General features: G+C 46.7%; 1 protein-coding gene across 7 annotated transcripts in view; it reads right to left on the bottom strand.

Annotated features, from left to right (window-relative positions):
• LOC102572400 (calcium-activated potassium channel subunit beta-2) overlaps nucleotides 1–17,917 on the bottom strand; it is a 183,091-nt gene that overhangs the window by 69,673 nt on the left and 95,501 nt on the right. The window contains exons 1-2 of one of the 7 annotated variants that reach the window (XM_019478512.2): nucleotides 13,624–13,719; nucleotides 11,878–13,016 (exon numbers count right to left, since the gene is read on the bottom strand). The exons of the other annotated variants lie outside the window; for them this stretch is intronic. The gene's annotated coding sequence lies outside the window, so the exon portion shown is untranslated. Of the gene's footprint in view, nucleotides 1–11,877; nucleotides 13,017–13,623; nucleotides 13,720–17,917 lie in introns of those variants that run through there. 7 annotated transcript variants of the gene reach the window in all.

Raw genomic sequence — 17,917 nt, 5'->3', positions numbered from 1 at the left:
AAATGCTGAAGACTTGCTGAAAGGCAGGCTGCCTCAAAGAAACATCCAGACATAGCAAAATGCCCAAGAAACTGTAGGCCAGAGGAACAACACACAAAGCTGCCATTTAAAGTCACTCAGAAACAGCACAAAAGGTTGTGTCCAAGGCTCAGGCATCATCATTACCTGTCAGGATAAACAGCATTACTATGCAACTGCAGCATACTCCACAGATGCTCTGCTGGTGCTTTCAACTAGTGCACAAGATCTCAAGGGTTAACAACTTCCTTTTGGTACTTTCAGACCTCTCTAATGAAGGCTATAGAAAGAAACCGACAGCTGCTTCCGAAAATCACGATGCAATAATCAGTCAGTATTGCTTACCACAGCACAAAAGCTCCACAAAAGAAAAAGGCAGGAATTGAGCAGTCGGACTGGGGAAAATCAACCCTGACTGCTCGAGAACTCAGCAGAGAAGTCTGGCAGCGCCGTCCGGACGCCGGATTCCTCCACTGTGATTTATCCTCGCAGCACACAAATCAGCCAGTGTCTCTGACAAAAGTCCTCGCAATGCCACGGCAGGAGGACAGCATTTCTGAGCCAGGTCTGCACAGCATTTGGGGGGTCCCCACGCAAAGTTCGATGCTGAGTGCTCGTGTCAGGCACCGGCTTACCAATTTGCAGTTCTTTCTACCTGCATCCTGGCTCCCGGAGCGGCCTCGGACCTTATTTGCTCTTTTTCTGACACCTGCAAAATCTGCTGCCAGCAAACCAGAGAAGCAGGCATGCACCAGACCAGGTACAACAGCAAAAAACACTCCAAATAAATACGCTCCCAGAAAGGGTGGTGGTTGGGGTAGAGAGGAAGAGGTTTCCTACATGTTCAGCCTGCTCAGTGTTATAGGGCAGCAGGCATGAGAAATGACTCCACTACTTAAAACACCAAACACATAGAAAGTTTCTTCTGTTTATGCCAGATTTTCTTAGAAACCTTAAAACCTAAATTCACATGGAAAATACATTCCAAGGAGGTGCAGAGAGTGAAGCAAGACATTTAAACTCCCAACTCCTAGGGCCAAATTCGGCTTTCATTGACACCAAGTTTACATAATACAAATTGTGAAAGTAAGAAACTCTGACAGCTTCAAGAATCTTACTCCAGATTTGCAGCAAGGTCAAGAGAATAAAATAGGGGCCATATTTAGAAACACACCAGAGTTTCCAATGAAAAGTGGTTTAAGTTGCCAGTGGTCTTGTCGTAAGGTCAACTTGAACTTCACGTAGGAGTAGAATTAGGATTTGATATTTTTATATCCCACATTCTCATCCCTCCCCAAATCCAGTAGTAACGTGGCAGCCTTAACTGGGGCACGTTGATCTCCTTGCACTCACTCTTATTCCCCTTCCTCCTTCCATTGCATTTTTTGTTATTTACAGGTTGCATCTTTTCTTAATCTGTGCCTTGATCCAACAGTGATCCCTTGGTGCCTCTGTGGATCCATGTGATTTCAATAGGGTTCTAAACAGGTGTCAGATCAAGGCTATAAGATCGAGGCTATACACTCCTTGGTTTATGCGTTTCTCTTTGGTGTGTTTTTGACATGCTGTGTCATGAAGTGGCCATGTCCCATGGTGGATTCTCCAGCCCTGGAAGTTTTCAAGGGGAGGTTAGACAGACATGTTGGGAATGGTTTAGGCAGGGATATTCCTCCCCTGAGCAGGGGGTTGGTTTAGATGACCTTTTGAGGTCCCTTCTATGATCCTGTAGATCGTATCCTTGTAATAAAAATTAAATTTGTTTTCTATCTATCTATCTATCTATCTATCTATCTATCTATCTATCTATCTATCTATCAGAATGTCCTATACAGTTTAATAGAAGTATAACAGTACATATATGTGCTAATAATGATATGGTCTGTACCACTAACTGTATACATGTATTACTGTGTGTGTGTGTGTGTGAGAGAGTGTGTGTGTGTGTGTGTGTGTGTGTGTGTGTGTGTGTGTGTGTGTATGTGTGTGTGTGAGAGAGAGAGAGAGAGAGAGAGAGAGAGAGTATTCTGGTGTTTTTAGCCATTTCTCTTTTCCCCATTACTCCCTAACCTTAACTTATTCTTTACTTTCTATGAGCCAAAGCCCAAGTGACCCAGATGTGGCGAACACACGGATATCAAGGAGGCAGTTTCCCTAGCAACAGGAACCAGATGAAAACATCCAGAACATCTTCTGCCTCCTGCTTGCTGTCTTTGCAGTTGCTGCTTACACGAAGCAGCTGTTAAGCCTCCTGCTTATATTTTTAAGGCCCAGTGTGGTGTAGTGAATCACGCAAGTCTCCTTTTGTTTGCAAACTAGTTACCTGCTGCCACCTCTGGTCTAATTTGCTGAAATGAAGACACTGAGCTGCACTTTAATGGAGCCCTGACTGCTCTCCTAGATGAAGAACCAGGACAGATCTTCAGCTGCCAATAGAGCGGCAGTGACTTGCATCAGCTCATGGTCTCTCTCAAAGTACTTACAGTCCAGACCAGTGATGCTCAACATCTAGCCCACAGGCCAGATCTGGCCCATGGAGCTGTGTCCTCTGGCCCACAGGGCTCCACGTGGGTCTGGAAGTTCGGCAGTAGGGGAGAGGTGGTAGTGTTTATTGCTGCTGCCCTGCTGATAGATTTCCAGACCCATGGTCCAGATAATGTGTCCCTGTGCCGTAGATCATGGTGGCACATGGCGTCAGGCCATATGTGGGGTCAGATCTGATGCACTGGGTTGCACCCATGGACCAACCCCATGAGGATTGTGGCCTGTGGACTGAACCCCACCACACATCTGGCCTGTTGGGCACCCCTGGTCTAGACTGGTTGGGCTCCCCTGGTCTAGACTGCATGGGAATCTAGCCCAGGCTTGGTGTGGCACAGGCTTGGCATGATGGGGCAGCCTTGCAACGTTCATTGTTAAAGCATCTCAACATAGAAGTCATGGGGGGTCTTCACATGAAAAGAAGGGCACACTTTTTTAAGCATCAGGGAAAGCATGACGTGAACACGTAAGATCCGGTGTGCTGTATCTTGAAAGGCTCATTCTCTTTTTATCTACACATTGCACCTTTAAACATCTTTGTCCACCAACACTGCAGACTACTTTCCATAATCACAGATGCCATGCTTTCCAAGAAGACAGCACTGTGCTCCTTACTGCTATTTGCTTCACTCTAAACGCAAAGTCAGTTAGGCTGAATGTCTATGCTTTCCCTTTTGTGGATGCGTAAGGCCATGGAAGAATTGTGCAAAACAGGATGCTACTGATTTACATATATCAGCATTTCATGAGAACAGTTGAGGGGGCCCAGACCTTTAGATATTTCAGTTCACCTGCTGGGCCTTATTAAAAGCCTCCCAGTTCTGTTGGCAGTGGCAGGTATATTATCTCTGCAGCTGACCCTGCTAAATGAAGTCTGAAGTACTACCAGTAACTGAAGCTGAGCCAGTTTTCCTAGTCAGTAATGACACTATGAGGAGGTGATGATGTTTGGGCTAAAATAAGGCAATATTTGGAATATCTCAAAGATAGCGATGAGACCTTGCCTGTGGGGGATGACCCTGGCTGATTATAATGAGTTGGAACATTAGAAAAAGAAACGCTATTTGAGCAGAGGGAAAATGGAGAACTTTTCAGCGGAGTGAGACAGAGCCAGAGCCCTCCTTGGCGAGGCACTACAACGGGGAGCAGAGAGGCCAGAAAGAAAACTCCCTGCCTTGGAAACAAGAAGACAGTCGGGAAGTTTGGGGGGCAGGGAATGGGACAGAATGGGGGCAGAGATGCACCAGGGGAAGGGATGCGCGGGCATGAAGAGGTTCAAAGGCAGAGTGAGTTTGGAGCGGCAGGTAGGAAAAGGTTTTTGGGCAGCATTCTGTAGGGGAGCAGTGGGTGCATGGGTGAAATGCGTGACTGGCAGAAACAAAGACATTTCAGCTGCTGGGGCAGGAGATAACTAAGTCACCCCTGTCCCTCAGTGGTGGGGATGGAGAGGAAAGGACAGAGCTGGTAAAGCAGATCTAGCTCGTCAGGACTCAGGAGCATGGCTCCCAGGGCTGGAAATGGTGCTGAATCTTGTCCTACCAGAACATCTCACATTTTATTTTTTCAGCAGTAACGAGGAATACTATTCTATGCTTTCATAACACTTGCCTCCCAAAAGTGGTTTGCAATCCATAAAATTAACACCATTGACGGGCAGTATTTTTTTCCTGGGCAACATTAGCACGAGAAGCATCGAGCTTCCAAAAAACTCCTGAGAGCAAACTACTTGATTTTGGGTTTATCCAAAGAGGTAACCCGAGGCTATCAGGATGTGACCCAGTGTACCAGATGTACACCCAAGACTTCAGTTGTTCTCAGTGGGATGCTCAAACTACTACTCCAACTCTTCCACTTGGGTGGGTATGTTTTCTAATCAGTTTGATTGAAACAGAGCTGGTCTTCACAGGACTAGATAGAAGATACGATGGAATACCACTAGTTGAGTTCTGGCCTGGACTATATCAGTAGGTTATTAAATATCATGCAATGGGAACCAATTTTGCTAGCTCCAAAGAGATTATAAACCAGCTTGAAATGATTGACAGGCTTCCTCCTTTTCATCATTTGCCCAATGTACGGGTCCTAACTTCTCTGGTTAGTTGTAGATCAGATTTGCTGCAGACTGCCATAATCCATATAGGGAACTGAAATTTCAGCATTCACACACTTAGTCAGAAACTGTGATGATAATAACAACATACATATTTGTCCCATGTGATGAGCATATATGTAAAAGCTGCAGGCAATTTACATTACTTGGGACAAGGGACCTTGACCAAGTGTCCACAAAATTGGTAACTGCAAAAGCATGATTATTTGCCAGCTTCTCCAGATGTGAGAGATTTCTAGTGGCCAGCCATTCTCGAAGGAATATTATTCATAGATAGCCAGAGAGAGATTTTAGGTAGAAGTTGCTGTGGTTAGGTTGTGGGCCTGTTTTTGTGTATAGGAAGGAGACAACCTTATCTGAAAAAAACTGATTTATATTTTTGTGTTGGATAATGGACAATCCTGCCTGCAGAGATACTTTGTAATACAATGCCCCATGTCAGCACCTGTTACATGTTGGTATTCCAGATCAACTGGGCCAAAATTAAACCAAACTCTTATGGGAATAAAGACGGAAATCAAGTTACTGGTGTGGGATTGGCTATTCATATAAGAAGATGTAATGCTATTGTGGGACTGACAATGCTGCTTTAAGCTGCTGAGCATGTCCCTCAAAGTCTGCGTGTCAGAAACCTGAGCAAATTTGGTCTGCTTATGTTGGTACCAAAAGCAGCATCGTTTTTACTGACAAACCTAAGTCCTCAGTACTTATTACACATGAAATTAGGCATGTCTATACTTCTGAGAGCTACATTACCATCTGTTTAAATCCTTGAATGGAAGCCACTCTGTCTCGCAGTATGGGACAGTGCAAGCATACACAACATGATACCATTGTGCTCCCATAGTTACTCTATGCATTGGGTCAGTTCCTGCAGCTTCTGCTCTTCAGAAGCACTTGCCATTTCAACAGCGTTGAAACTCTTGCTTTGCTGGGGTGGACAGCAGTGTTTATGGATCAGGTGATTTTACTTCTGTTATTTTTAGCCTCTTAGTTAAATTGATACTTGGATGGATACTTCGAATTGAACCTTTTTTAAAAAAAAAAGCCTTTAAAAATAAGTATCTATGTTACAGCCTTCCTACAACATGATGTAGACAGGTGGTTAGCTCTGAAGTCAGGCAGAAAGTAGGGCAGGGTCCATTCACAGCATCTGAAGAAGTAGGTTGTTGCATATGAAAGCTCATGCCTCCCTGAACCAGTTGCACATGAAAGCTCAAGCCTCCCTCCCTCTAAGGCTGTGTTCCTCTGAGCAGGGGTGTGCAGTTGCCATGTGAAAAAAAAAAGTGGCACAAATTCGTGCTGCTTTTTGCCCTGGCACATGCTCTGCATGTGAAGTTAAAGTGGGGAAAAATGCTCTGGGTGGGGTAGGGGAGCCTGGGGCCAGCACGTGGGCTGGCCTCAGCAGCCTTACCTGGGGTCTTGGGGGCCTCCCAGGGCTCCAGGGGCCACGATCCAGGCGCACGGAGCCTGGCCTGCAGCCAGAGTGTGGCTCCAATTTCGGGTGGTGCACGCTGCTGCCACGTGTGCCACCCTGCTTTTTTTTCATGCGTTTTTTGATACTGGGATTTCCCAGTATCTAAATTTGACTTTGCATTGGAAATATGCAGCACGGAGAACCAAATCACATGCGCAGGGTGAGCTTTACAGTGCCTCCAAAGACTTTGAGGTGCCACAAAATGCACGTGCACGCTCGTGTGGATGCAGTCTAAGGTGCCACCTTGCCCTGTCTTTTGTACAACACAATGCATGCAAGGAAGAGGAACTATTTGCTACAGGTTGCAGTAGAGCAGGGGTTGACAACCTACAGTCCTCAGGCCTGATCCGGGCCAGGGAATCATTAATCTAGCCCATGAATGTGGGGCTTTGGCAGTATATGGCAGTGAGGGGCTTTGGCTGAGCTTCAGCACTCTCCCTGGGCTGTCATAGAGACAAGTGGTGATGGTAGCTGGGTCACTTGGGCCTGCAGCCAGAAAAGGTTGCCTACCTCTGCAGTAGAGGATGACAAACTGGGATTTCTGAGCTCTTGTCGCAGATCTTCTATGAGCTTACTGTATGACTGGGGACAAATCACACACTCTCATCCTCATTCTCCTCCCCCCCACAGTAGGAATAACTGATAACAGCACCGTTCTGTGACGTTAAGCTTGTGCAGCAGCAAGAGCTACCCTAGAAGTACAAAATTATTAATTTATGGGCCCGTGAGAACTTTTATAATTTAGCCCTTGTCCTTGTGTCTATTATTACACTTAAAGGGGTGCTAATGTCCTATAATACACATGAGGCCATGTCTTCGTGATTAAAAGGAGGTCTGTTTCATCTGCAGCTAATGGAGAATTTAATCATTTTGTAAGACTTTTACCTCTAATACTAATTCGGATTGGATTAGGGGGTGGTGATCGTTACTCCATGGTCTAAGTGCTGTTGATTAATCATGATGATCATGAAACCTGGGCAGCTGGTTTCAGAATGGGGAAGTTTTGGGGAGGCAAGAGAGAATGGGGAGGTGAGATGTGGGATTGCAGGAGCACAGAGGGGTGGAGGAAGGATGAAGCATGTAATGGAGGCAGGGGAAAGAGGGCATAGAGTTAGGTTTAGGGTCCTGGTGAGACACAGAAGGGGCCAGAGTGCTTTTCTAGTGTCCCACATGGATCTTTTCATCTCTATTCCATGCAGATATAACCTCTACCTTCTCCTAAAGGCCTGATAACAATGCCACGTATAGGCCTGGTATGAGCAGCAGAAGGCAGACCTCGATGCAGCAAGGGGTAAAGAGACTTATGAAATTGCATGGGCATTTTCCAGACCACGGTGTCCAGTTTGTGGGCCACTGGAGACCACCCAATGACTAGAAAAGATACATCTCTATTGTGTCTCTGACAAGTCTGGGACTATCATAGAAGAAATAACCCCTACCCATTTAATCCCACTCAGAGCATGACCAAGACTGGCAATTAAGGAGAATCCATGATTAGATCAGGCCTGGTGACATGCCTTAGGCCTGATCCTCAGTTGATGTAAGCTGGCACAGACACTCCAATGAAGTCAACAGAGATATCTATATCAGTCCACTTCAGATGAATGCTCTACTTGTTATTTTCTTCTGTGTGGATCCATCAATAATGCAGTCTTATTTTAGAGCACGAGTGGAGTAAGGTGTGGGGGACGACGATGGCACATTAAGGCCTGGTGGGGAGGGACTGATCCACATGGGACGACAGTGAGGCCAAGGACCAAGTGAAATGGCCACTTCCTTTTGGTGTTCATTTCAATTCTGAGCCAGCAAAGCACTTAAACAGTTGTTTAACTTAAAGCTTGTAATCAGTCCTGCTAAAGTCAATGCCATAACACTTGTGCTTAAAGTTAAGCATACACTAAAGTGTTTTGCTGGATTGGAGCCTTGCAGGTTTTCAGACTTCTGCATTTCATTGAAGTGGAGGAATTATTCAGTGCAAATGAACAGATGCTATCTGCCTAGCCCCACAAATACACATTTACAGTGTACCACCTTAACTGTTTCCTGGGTTAGTGTCTTGTTTACAGTCACGTACTAAAGCCTACTTCTACCTATGGTAGCTGAAACAACCTCTTAATCCACCTAATACTAAACACAGCAAATACTGAAGCACTTGGACATAAACGGACACTTGCAGGTGAAACTCTGGTCACCGGAGGCAAATAAGAGCTGTGCAGCTGACTGAAATGGAGCCAGGATATCCAAGCTTCCTATGTGAAACTAAAGATATTCCTGTAAAAATGCATTTCTACCATTACAATCACTGTAATAGTATCTCTGCTGTTGAACCTGAATTTAATGCATAGTAAAGGCCAATCTACTTAGCAGGCAGTAAATTAATGGTCCACTGTGTAGCAGCAACAATGTACTTTGAGTTTTCTGGTTCTGACGGTAAAGTGTGAAGTGAGGTTGCTGAAAGTGGTTCATCTCCGTTGATTAATAGCTTTCAGTGTTTGCACCTGCACCATGGAGAATGCTAGATGCATTTAAAAAAGATTTACAAGCCAAAGAGCACAATTCAACCAGACAGGCATGTCCCGGGGAGGTGACACGCAGTTCCACTGGGAGTGCTGGGAGAAGCTGCGTGCCAGGACGGCTACTCCTGGAGCTCTGCACCGCGCAGTCCTTCAGGGAGTTAGTTCATCACGCTGCCCTCTTAGCTGCTTGGTGTGTCCCACCTCTATCCTGCCCCTCCCCATCTCTCTCGGGGAGGCTAGCGATCAAGCCTGCATAACAACCGTGCAGTCCTTGCATTCATTTGTGCCTGGTCTCTGGGCTGGAGTGCAGGGCAGAGACGGCTCCTTTCTGCTCCCTTCCTCAACCTCCTTGCCGGCATCTCTTTGATGGAGCCCAGTGAAATCTGGCTTTTAGCATGTCTGTCTGTCAGCTATTTGGTAAAAAACCGGAGGGATAATTACACTAGCTAGACAACATCCACTGAGTATTTTTGCATGGGATATCCCAGCAGTGCTCAGCATTTTGGCCAAGTAGGGTGTACTGGGGCTTCTACGTATAAACCTGCCAGGCAAAGTTTAGTACTGAGCTCCCAGATTCTCTCCGTTGTCCTGAGCCTTGGCATTCAAAGTCATGCAGAGAGGGAACAATTAATCTCTGTCCAGATAAGAAAAGCTATAAAAGAAAAGAGTTACCAGGTTCTGGATGGCAAAGGCATTGGGGCCTGCTCGCCGTCCTTCCCATTTCCTCGTGCCCTTTTTCTTGTGAGCCCCATGTTGCCACTACCCATGCCTTCATCTGAAGAGCACTGGCTGTGGGCTCCCTCCTAAGCCCAGTGACGCACGTCCTGGGTCAGCCGGGCAAGCTTGCATGGGAATGGACTTGCTCCTCCTAACTATGCCAGGCTCTGAATGTTTTATTCTTCCGGGGGAAATGAGACCCAGATGTCTGATCCCCAGCTCAGTTATTCAACGTGCCACAGCCCCTGAACTAATGGGGGTGCCTCTGCCACTTGGCCAGGCTAAGGTGGTTTTTTGATCTGGGTTAGCTGATCTGGGTTAACTTTAACACAGACCAAAATGTGCCAGGTGACTGATCTGTTCCCGAGTCTGGTGAAGCCGGAGGGATGTGTAAGGTGTTCGGGTACCATAGTGATAAGCACAGAGTAAATAACTAGTAAGGTAAATTTAAACACTCTTCAGGACAGGAAAAATGTCCTGACAGCTGAAGTCACTGAAGCTGATCTCCCCAGTCCTAGCAAGGCCACAAGCCCTGTTAGCTGACTGCCACTGAATAGCAGAGTTCCTGTGGGTTTTGGGCAGGATGGGGGATTTTTGTGTGTGATGCTGAACTGCCTGCACATGACTGAGAGCGCTCGTTTCTATGCCCGTTTCATAAGTTTCTCCAGCAGTTGGACTCTGCAGAGCAACAGCAGCCACAGGTGCATGGAAAAGCCATGCTTCTCATTCATTTCATTTTTCAAACATGAGACACATTTAGGTGTACAGAACATGCTCTAATAGAGATCATTGGTAGTGCGGTAACATCCTACCACTCGAAAACTATCATAATCCCCCATTCCAACATCAGTATGCTTTCTAACAACACACATTTCAACGACAGGCCATTATGGCTCGGAAGCAGCTTCTTCCTTTGACTGACAGCTAATTCTTAAAAAAAAGAAAAGAAAAACAAAACCACCGTTTTCATGAACACAATCCTAGGTAATAAAACTAGACTTTAGCACCATTGACTTTCATTAATATTAGAAACAACATTAGACCACTGATGACCACTCCCCTCAACTCCATTCAGCATCCACAAGTCTCAATCCAAGTCGGTGTCCGGATAATGGTAAAGCACACAGAACGCAAAGCACAGCGGTATTAACCACTGGTCTTTCAGCCCTTGAAACCTAGTAAAGGTCCCAAGAGCCAGGGAGTTTGCCAGGCTGTCTGGGGGAGTATTTAAAGCCTGACACTGGAATTCAAGAGACCTGAATTCTAGTCCTGACCCTGCCTGGGACCAGTGATGTGTCCTTAGACATGACACTTAACCTCTCTGTGCCTCAGATCCTCCAGATGCAAATTCAGCATAACCCACCCAATATGCATTAGCACTTTCAGATAAAAAACACTGTACAGGTCCATTGTATTACTGATGCCTCTAAGACATGATTATCCACACCGAAATGAGAACCGAACCCCTTTGCTAGAATAACCAGTCTCCATGACAGAGCAACATCTGGAAGAGCAAAGCTATTGCTAGATAGGACGGAGGTTTATTAGCAGATGTGTAAAGGGAAGTTTGTACTCTGTTCAGAAAAAGTCAGTAGAGCTCCTGCCGTCTCAGCCCTCCCCTCACAATTTTTCACAAGTGCCAAGATTCACAGCAGCCTCCACCCATTAAAAATGATCATAGACATAAAAAACCCCGGAGATATATATGACCCAATCTCCAGGAAAATCCCTGAAAATGAAATGCTGAAAACCTGTCTTAGCTGCCTGCTGCTGTGCCTCTTAACTAGCCTTGATATACCTGAGAAGTGCAGCAAATAAGGGTATATAATCCCCGCACTGATCTGAAAGCCTTTCAGTATCCCTAGACACAATATATCAAGTTAAGAACAGAGTGACAATAAATTAATGATGGATGTTCAGTCACAGCTTGGAATTCCTTGCTTTCGTCTCTTGGTATCAAGCTTTTTGTCTGCGAGCGTTTCTTATACCACTTTATTATTCCATCTGCTATTTCCAGTCCCCGCCAATCTAAACATTTCGGATTATTTGGCTTTCCAAATGGGAGGCCTACAGAGGATTCCAGTAATATGACTTTTTTTTGGTTTTTTTGGAGTGGTGATAAACCTTACAATATGCATCACTAAAATATTATTCCCTTAAACCTTTAGCTTCAGCCCATAAATGCTACTAACAGCTAATTTCATCCTTGAGATGAGAAAGAATGCAATTCATAGCAGAAAACAGTGGTTGAAATGATTTGCCTGTAAAATGCCCTTCATTTGAATCCTCGACTAACAACCTGGTTAGCGTTAGTTTCTTGTCGAATGGTAACGCTCTAGGAATTCCTCTTCCCAAACACACTTCACAGTAAAGCCTACATTTCTCCTGCCACACTTTAATCTTCATTCGCGCACTTCATCCCAGCCCGTCTAACTCTCTCCTTATTTCATACATTTCAATATGTCCTGCATTATTGCCCAACCTTTAATTGATCCGGTTACCTTAGCAACGGTGGACCAGCTGTTCCCAATATGGAGATTTCAATTGGATGTGACAGAAAGATTTTTCCTTTAATCTACATACTTCTGTAGTTTTCACCTTTGGGAGAAGAAAAAAAAGCCTATTTGCAAGTGGGAGGTTTCCATCAATCCTGTCCCTCGATGTTTCTCTTGTCTATTTTTTTCACTTTTCTTGCAGTTTTAAGGGTGTTTTAACTATTATTCTTATGGTTTAACGGAGAGGAAAAATACCCGAGTGTTCAGTAATTTTCCTGAAATGAGCAGTCAGAAGCCACTGGGTGAGGAGACCCTCTGTTGAATAAAATCAGTTGACAAAAGCAGGGCTTCCCACATGTCAACTTTATTTGACAAAGCTCCTTGTTCTCTCCACGTTTTTTAAAACTCCTCTTCCCATCTGCTGTGTTTACCCACCTTCGGCTGGCTAAACTGTTCACATGTTTCATGGACATTATCATAATTCCCATTAGTGGCAGGACACTTCAGATTTGTGCCGGAAAAAAAAGTGCCTTTGCTGTCACTTTGCAAAATTCCTCACTTTTGCCCGGTACTCGGGAAGAAAACTGTGCAGAAATCAGACGTAACCGGGCTTATTGCCATTCTTTCGAAGAGCCATAGCAAAGCTTTAGGATGAATGACGAAAGCTCTCCGTGCTGAATACAGTCTAGTTTTTGCAACCAGCCAGTTTGGAACTGGTTTTACGGACGTCAGAAACCCGATCCATTCAGTCCTGTGTCAGCCACGCAGCAACAAACAGGAGGAAAACACCTTTCCTTGTGACACAGCCTTTACTTTGAGAAATGCCACGGCTGGAGCAAAGCAGATATGCAGATGCTTCTCCAAAGCTCACTTGACACTGCATCTTCTTGTTCGTTCCTGTGTGGAAATAAGAGCTTTTCAGTCTTTTCTTCAGTCACCTCCATCTGGACCACTTTGTCCTTGGCTGGTATTTGTTTTTCTGAATCCAGAGTGCTCCAGAGAAATTCCCCCATTCGTCTAAATCTGCTAACTGATTCCACACAAGATGCTCTTGCTAATTTGCTTCTATGGCAAAAATAAAAGCTGTTCTTGCTGGCAGGAGAAATGCATGGTCCACAGTTGGTTGCGATAGGATCTTTTTTCCCCTGTTTAAAATGTAAGATCTCATGAATTAAGAAGATACAGTATGTCCAGATCTTATACCAGTCAGTCTCTCTGATTCATCAGGGAGTCTCCTTGGTAACTAGCTGTTCCTCTCTGATGATTCGTGTTATAAAAAAGCTCTCTCAATTTAAAGATAAAATACAGGGAAAGGAGAATGAGGAAGTATACTGTATATGTATATGGGCTGAACACAGACACATGTATCATGTTTATAGTGCTATATTGTGTATTTCCTAGGGACATATGTATGGGGACATGTGCCCAGGGAAACAACGACTTGGTATTTGCAAGAGGGCAAAATATCTAGACAAACTATTGCCTCTTTGCTAGTATTCCTTGTTCGCATCACAATGTTGGTCACTGTATTTGCAATGTAAATAATCTCAGGGGAGGGGGGATGTTTTTGCTACTAGTGTTTAATGAGAGGCTCAGCAGTTTATGCTTTAGCGAGCCAGGTTTTCAGTTTTGCATGAGACTGATTACCAATTAGAAAGATTCAGAAACAAAGCAATTTACAGCTGGAATAATAGCCAGGTTATTGGTGGCTACTGAGTAACCCTTGCTTTAGTAATTAGAGCATGGACTGACCTCTCTTTGCTGCATAATAAGCCATCATTATTTCTTTCAGGTTGCTCAAGTTGAAAGGATGCTGCCCTTTGAAGACTATTTTTCTTTGAGAGCTAGTGTCAGAGGAGAAAGTTAGTTCAAGGTGAGGTTAAGAATGCTTTGTTTTTGAAGTGGATGATAATGGTGTGTTTGTAGTTAAGGATTTAATCAAAACCAGTCAGCATGCACACATCTCCCCCCCCACAACCCCCCCCCCCCCCAGCCAAGCAGGAAAAACGTTGGGTGGCAACAGCACAGCTTGCAGTTCTCTAGCAGCTTCCGTCTGAGGATCTCAAAGTGCTTTAGAGCCATTGAGATAAGGCAGGTAAACATCCTACAGGTGGGAACACTGAGTCATAGGCTGAAGTCAATATTTGCAGATTCGGGCACCTAAAATTAAGCACCTAAATCTATGATGCACTACAAATACAGAGCTGTGTTTTCAGCAACTTTGAAAAATGTGGCTGAAGAATTTTGCCCAGGGTTACGGAGGATTTTGGTGGCAAAATCATGCCTTATGCATAGTGGCAAGGGCCTTCTGGTACCTACTTCATCTGACATGGGACATCTACAGGGTCTTCCTAGTTACAAAAGGCTTAGCACCCTACTTGGGGTTGGGGTTGGAAGGAGGAGGCTGCTAACTTTAAGCACATGCAAGTGCAAGCTGTTTCCACTCTGCTTTTTGCTAATAAGAAGCAGAAAAGTATCACATAAGAGCATCACTCTCACATAAGAAAGCCCCATAGCAAACTTCATGGGCCTTCTGACAAATAAGCAATCAAAGGAAGCTTAAAATACTGAGTCAGGTGTTCAATTGAGGGACTGTCTGCTCACATCTCACCTCATTTTCTGCACTGTGTCCAGGGTCCTACAAATACATAAAACAAACAGTAGGAGCAACTCATATACTGACTTTTATGCTAAGAGAAGCCAAGTTGCTTTACAAACAGGAGTCGGTTAGCCTACCACTTCTGGGGCGGAGTCCAACGAACAGGTAGGAAGGACAGCATGTTTCATGGTACAGAGAATGGGTATTTGGGGGAGGGAGATAGGGAAAATTCTGTGCTTATGAAACTTTTAACATCCAGGCAGGATAACCAGGACCATATAAAGATCCTGAGAAGGGCTTGCCAGGAATCAAACCTGTGGCTTCAGAGAGGTGAGGTATTGCAATCCAGAAGCATAGACAATTGTCAACCCCTCCAACAGGCACTATATGCACTTGAACCTTGATTTACCGAGTAGCACAAGGGACATGGAATTGATTCTGATGAACGGGAGTTCATATAATCGAGCCAATTTCCAATGCAATTAATACACACTAGGGACACAACCTCAGATAATCGAGCTAATTTCCAATGCAATTAATACACACTAGGGACACAACCTCATTTTGGATAACTGAGGTTGTTGGAGAAGCACATTTGGGATAATCTAGGTCTGACCGGACTCCCAGATGGATGTAGAATCCCGCTCAGCACACCACAGCCAGAGAGTGGGGGAGGGAGAGCTGGAGGAAAGATAATTATCTTTTCTCTTTCCTGCTTTCTCTGCGCTGTGTTGTTTGGTGCTGCTGTGGGTGCAGATGGGCAGCCTTCTGTGACTGCATGTGAACCAAGACATGTCGGCCCAGAGAGACACCTAGGCTAGGTATAGACATTACACATTACTGGTATAAGTGGTTGGAAACCAATCTAAAACCAAACTAAACATGGAACAGAATAGAAGTTCAGTGCATATAGATTGGTTTAAAAATGGCAGAACCATAGGTGGCGGAAGCTGGGGGTAATGGGGCTTAGCCCCCCTAAATGCACGGTAGTGAACAGGGCCACAGGGCTGCCCAGCCATGGGCTCCAGGCTGCTGCAGCAGTGGGGAGGGCACATACACTCAGACACACAGCCAGGATCATAGCCAGCCAGGATTGCAGGCCTGGCATGTGGATTACTGCCCGCCATGGCAGCCAGGCAAGTTTCAGTCTACTCTGTGAAGGGAAAAGGACTGGGCAGGGGCAGATCAATGCCCCCACAGTGTGGGAGGGAGTGGGGCAGAGGCAGGGGCAGGGGCTGGGGTGAATGGGGCCCTAAGCCAGGTTGTGGGATGGTTGGAGCCTGGGCAGTTTGTCCAGGGGCATGAGGTGGGGAGGGGGCTCCTGTTACTGTGCACACCCCAGAGAGGCCTGGGGGGGCATATGCCCCCCAGTCTGTGCACAGGGTGGAGGTGGGCTTCTGCTGTGTGCCAGGCTCTGCACCCCACTGCTGCTGCCACCCCAGGAGCGGTGTGTCTCCTGCCTGTCTGGCAGTAGCAGGCACATAGCATTGTGCAGCTCTGTGGGCAAAGGCGGGGTGCAGAGCCCAGTGCGCAACAGCAGCCTTCCTCTGCCCCGTGCACAGATCTGGAGGCCTCCACCGGGGTGCGCACAGATGTGGGAAGCCCCCCCCCCACCGCTGTGCTTGGACTATTTGCCCAGGCTCTGAGCGTCACATGACCTGGCCCAGGGCCTCATTCACCCCACTCCCTCCCTCATCGTGGAGGTGTCAATCTGCGCCCTTCCCCACACCCCTTTCCAATGACAGACTTACCTGCTGGGGGGTGGGGCTGGGTGCATGTGCGCGCATCTGGACATGTGCTCAGCCCCCCCAAATTATTTCTTCTTTCGCGTATGGATGGAACTCAGTCTAAGATAGACCTGGATGGATGTAGACTTAATCAGTTTAGGTTAGGCCTGCTTATTGACCTTCAATACCACATCCCCTCCCAACTCAATTTAGGTCATAGTCTGCTGGCATCCCAGGCACCTTTGTTGGCTCCCCTGCCCCCACCCCCTTGCAGATGCTAACCTCAGCGTCACTCAATCTTCTCCAGTCAAATGCCAGGCTGCCCCTACCCCTTGGCTATTATAGAGATGGCAGGAGCTGGGACTGAGGGCGAGCATGGCTGGGGGCGGGGGGTACATTGTTGGAAACCTCTGCTCTCCATCGTGCTGCCTGTTTTGGCTGACAGCTCCATGTGGCTCTCAGCTCTGGTTCCTGCCTGCCTGTGCCAGCTGAACAAGGACAGCTGGGGGGGTGGCACTCCTCTGCTGCTGCTGACAGCCGGATGCTGGGGTGGGGCAGGGCTGGGGAGAGAAGCTGCACTGGGAGGCATGTGGAAGCATCCCCTGCTCTCTGGCCTCATCCAGCAGTGGCGACACATAGGCAGTGCACAGAGGTGTACATGCACTCCCTGAGAGCGCTGGTGCATCCCCTGACAGGCCACGCTCCCCGCTTAGGCAACAAGCAGGGGGGCTGGCGGGAGCACCGGTGCTCCCTGTACGAGCGCTGGACAGGGAGTGGGAGTGCTGTGGCCACTCCTGGAAGCCAGAGAGTAAGATTGGCTGCAGGGACTTCCCCCCACCCCCCGCAGTCAGTGAGATCAGCTGTGGAGGGAGCACCCCCTGGTTGCTGACTGGTCGCTGGGGGGGCACATGCCCCCTCTGAGTAAGGTGGTACCAGTCGCCCATGTCAGCCAGTGCAGGCATCTGCGTGCCTCCCCCACTGAAGGGCGAACATCTGCCCCATTTACTCCTGATCCAACCTACGCATCTTAGAGAAATCGGTGTAGGTTTGACTGATTCTGCCTTAGGCTTTTTGAATGTCTGTACCTAACCCTGAAGAGACATTCCCTGCCACCTGATCTTGTCCTGTTGCCAGGGGCCTCCACTGAAGTGGGACAAAAGGGAAACCTGCCCCATCTATCTTCTTGATTCTTATTTGACCTTTCTGGAGCTTAAAATCAATTTTGAGGCTTTTGTTTACACCAGCTTTCTGTGTCTCTGTCCCACCATGGAGCAGTGGGGCAGGTGAAGAAGAGTAGATGCTTCGCTGAGGAGAAGGAAAGGGGAGATGGTTGCATGGCTTCTTTGCAGAGGGGATGGATGAGACTGACCCTCCTGACCACAGGAGAAAGAACCGAGTTTTTATTTGATTTCTCTATGCTGTTTGCCCCCTGCAGTTTTCAATATGTGGGAGAGAGGAGGGAGGTGAAACAATGATGATGCTTAGAGTGCCAATGCCCCTTGGGCTAACTGTGGATACCTTGGGCATGTGTTCACTGCCCCCTCTGCCCTCCACGAGCCCATGTCATCCCTATTATGCTTTGCTCATCTCTGTGTGAATTAACCTCTCCCACAACCTGCTTCCAGTGGGCAGTGCACCTGCTTGTTTGTCTGACTTTTCCTCAGCTCTTTGCTGGGATATGTTAAATGGCAGTTTGAGAGAATAAAAAGGAGGAGTCAGT

The sequence above is a fragment of the Alligator mississippiensis genome, chromosome 7, assembly GCF_030867095.1.
Source record: "Alligator mississippiensis isolate rAllMis1 chromosome 7, rAllMis1, whole genome shotgun sequence".
Lineage (NCBI taxonomy): Eukaryota > Metazoa > Chordata > Crocodylia > Alligatoridae > Alligator > Alligator mississippiensis.
The sequence above is the reverse complement of the archived record's forward strand: the minus strand, read 5'-3'. Positions and strand labels throughout refer to the sequence as shown.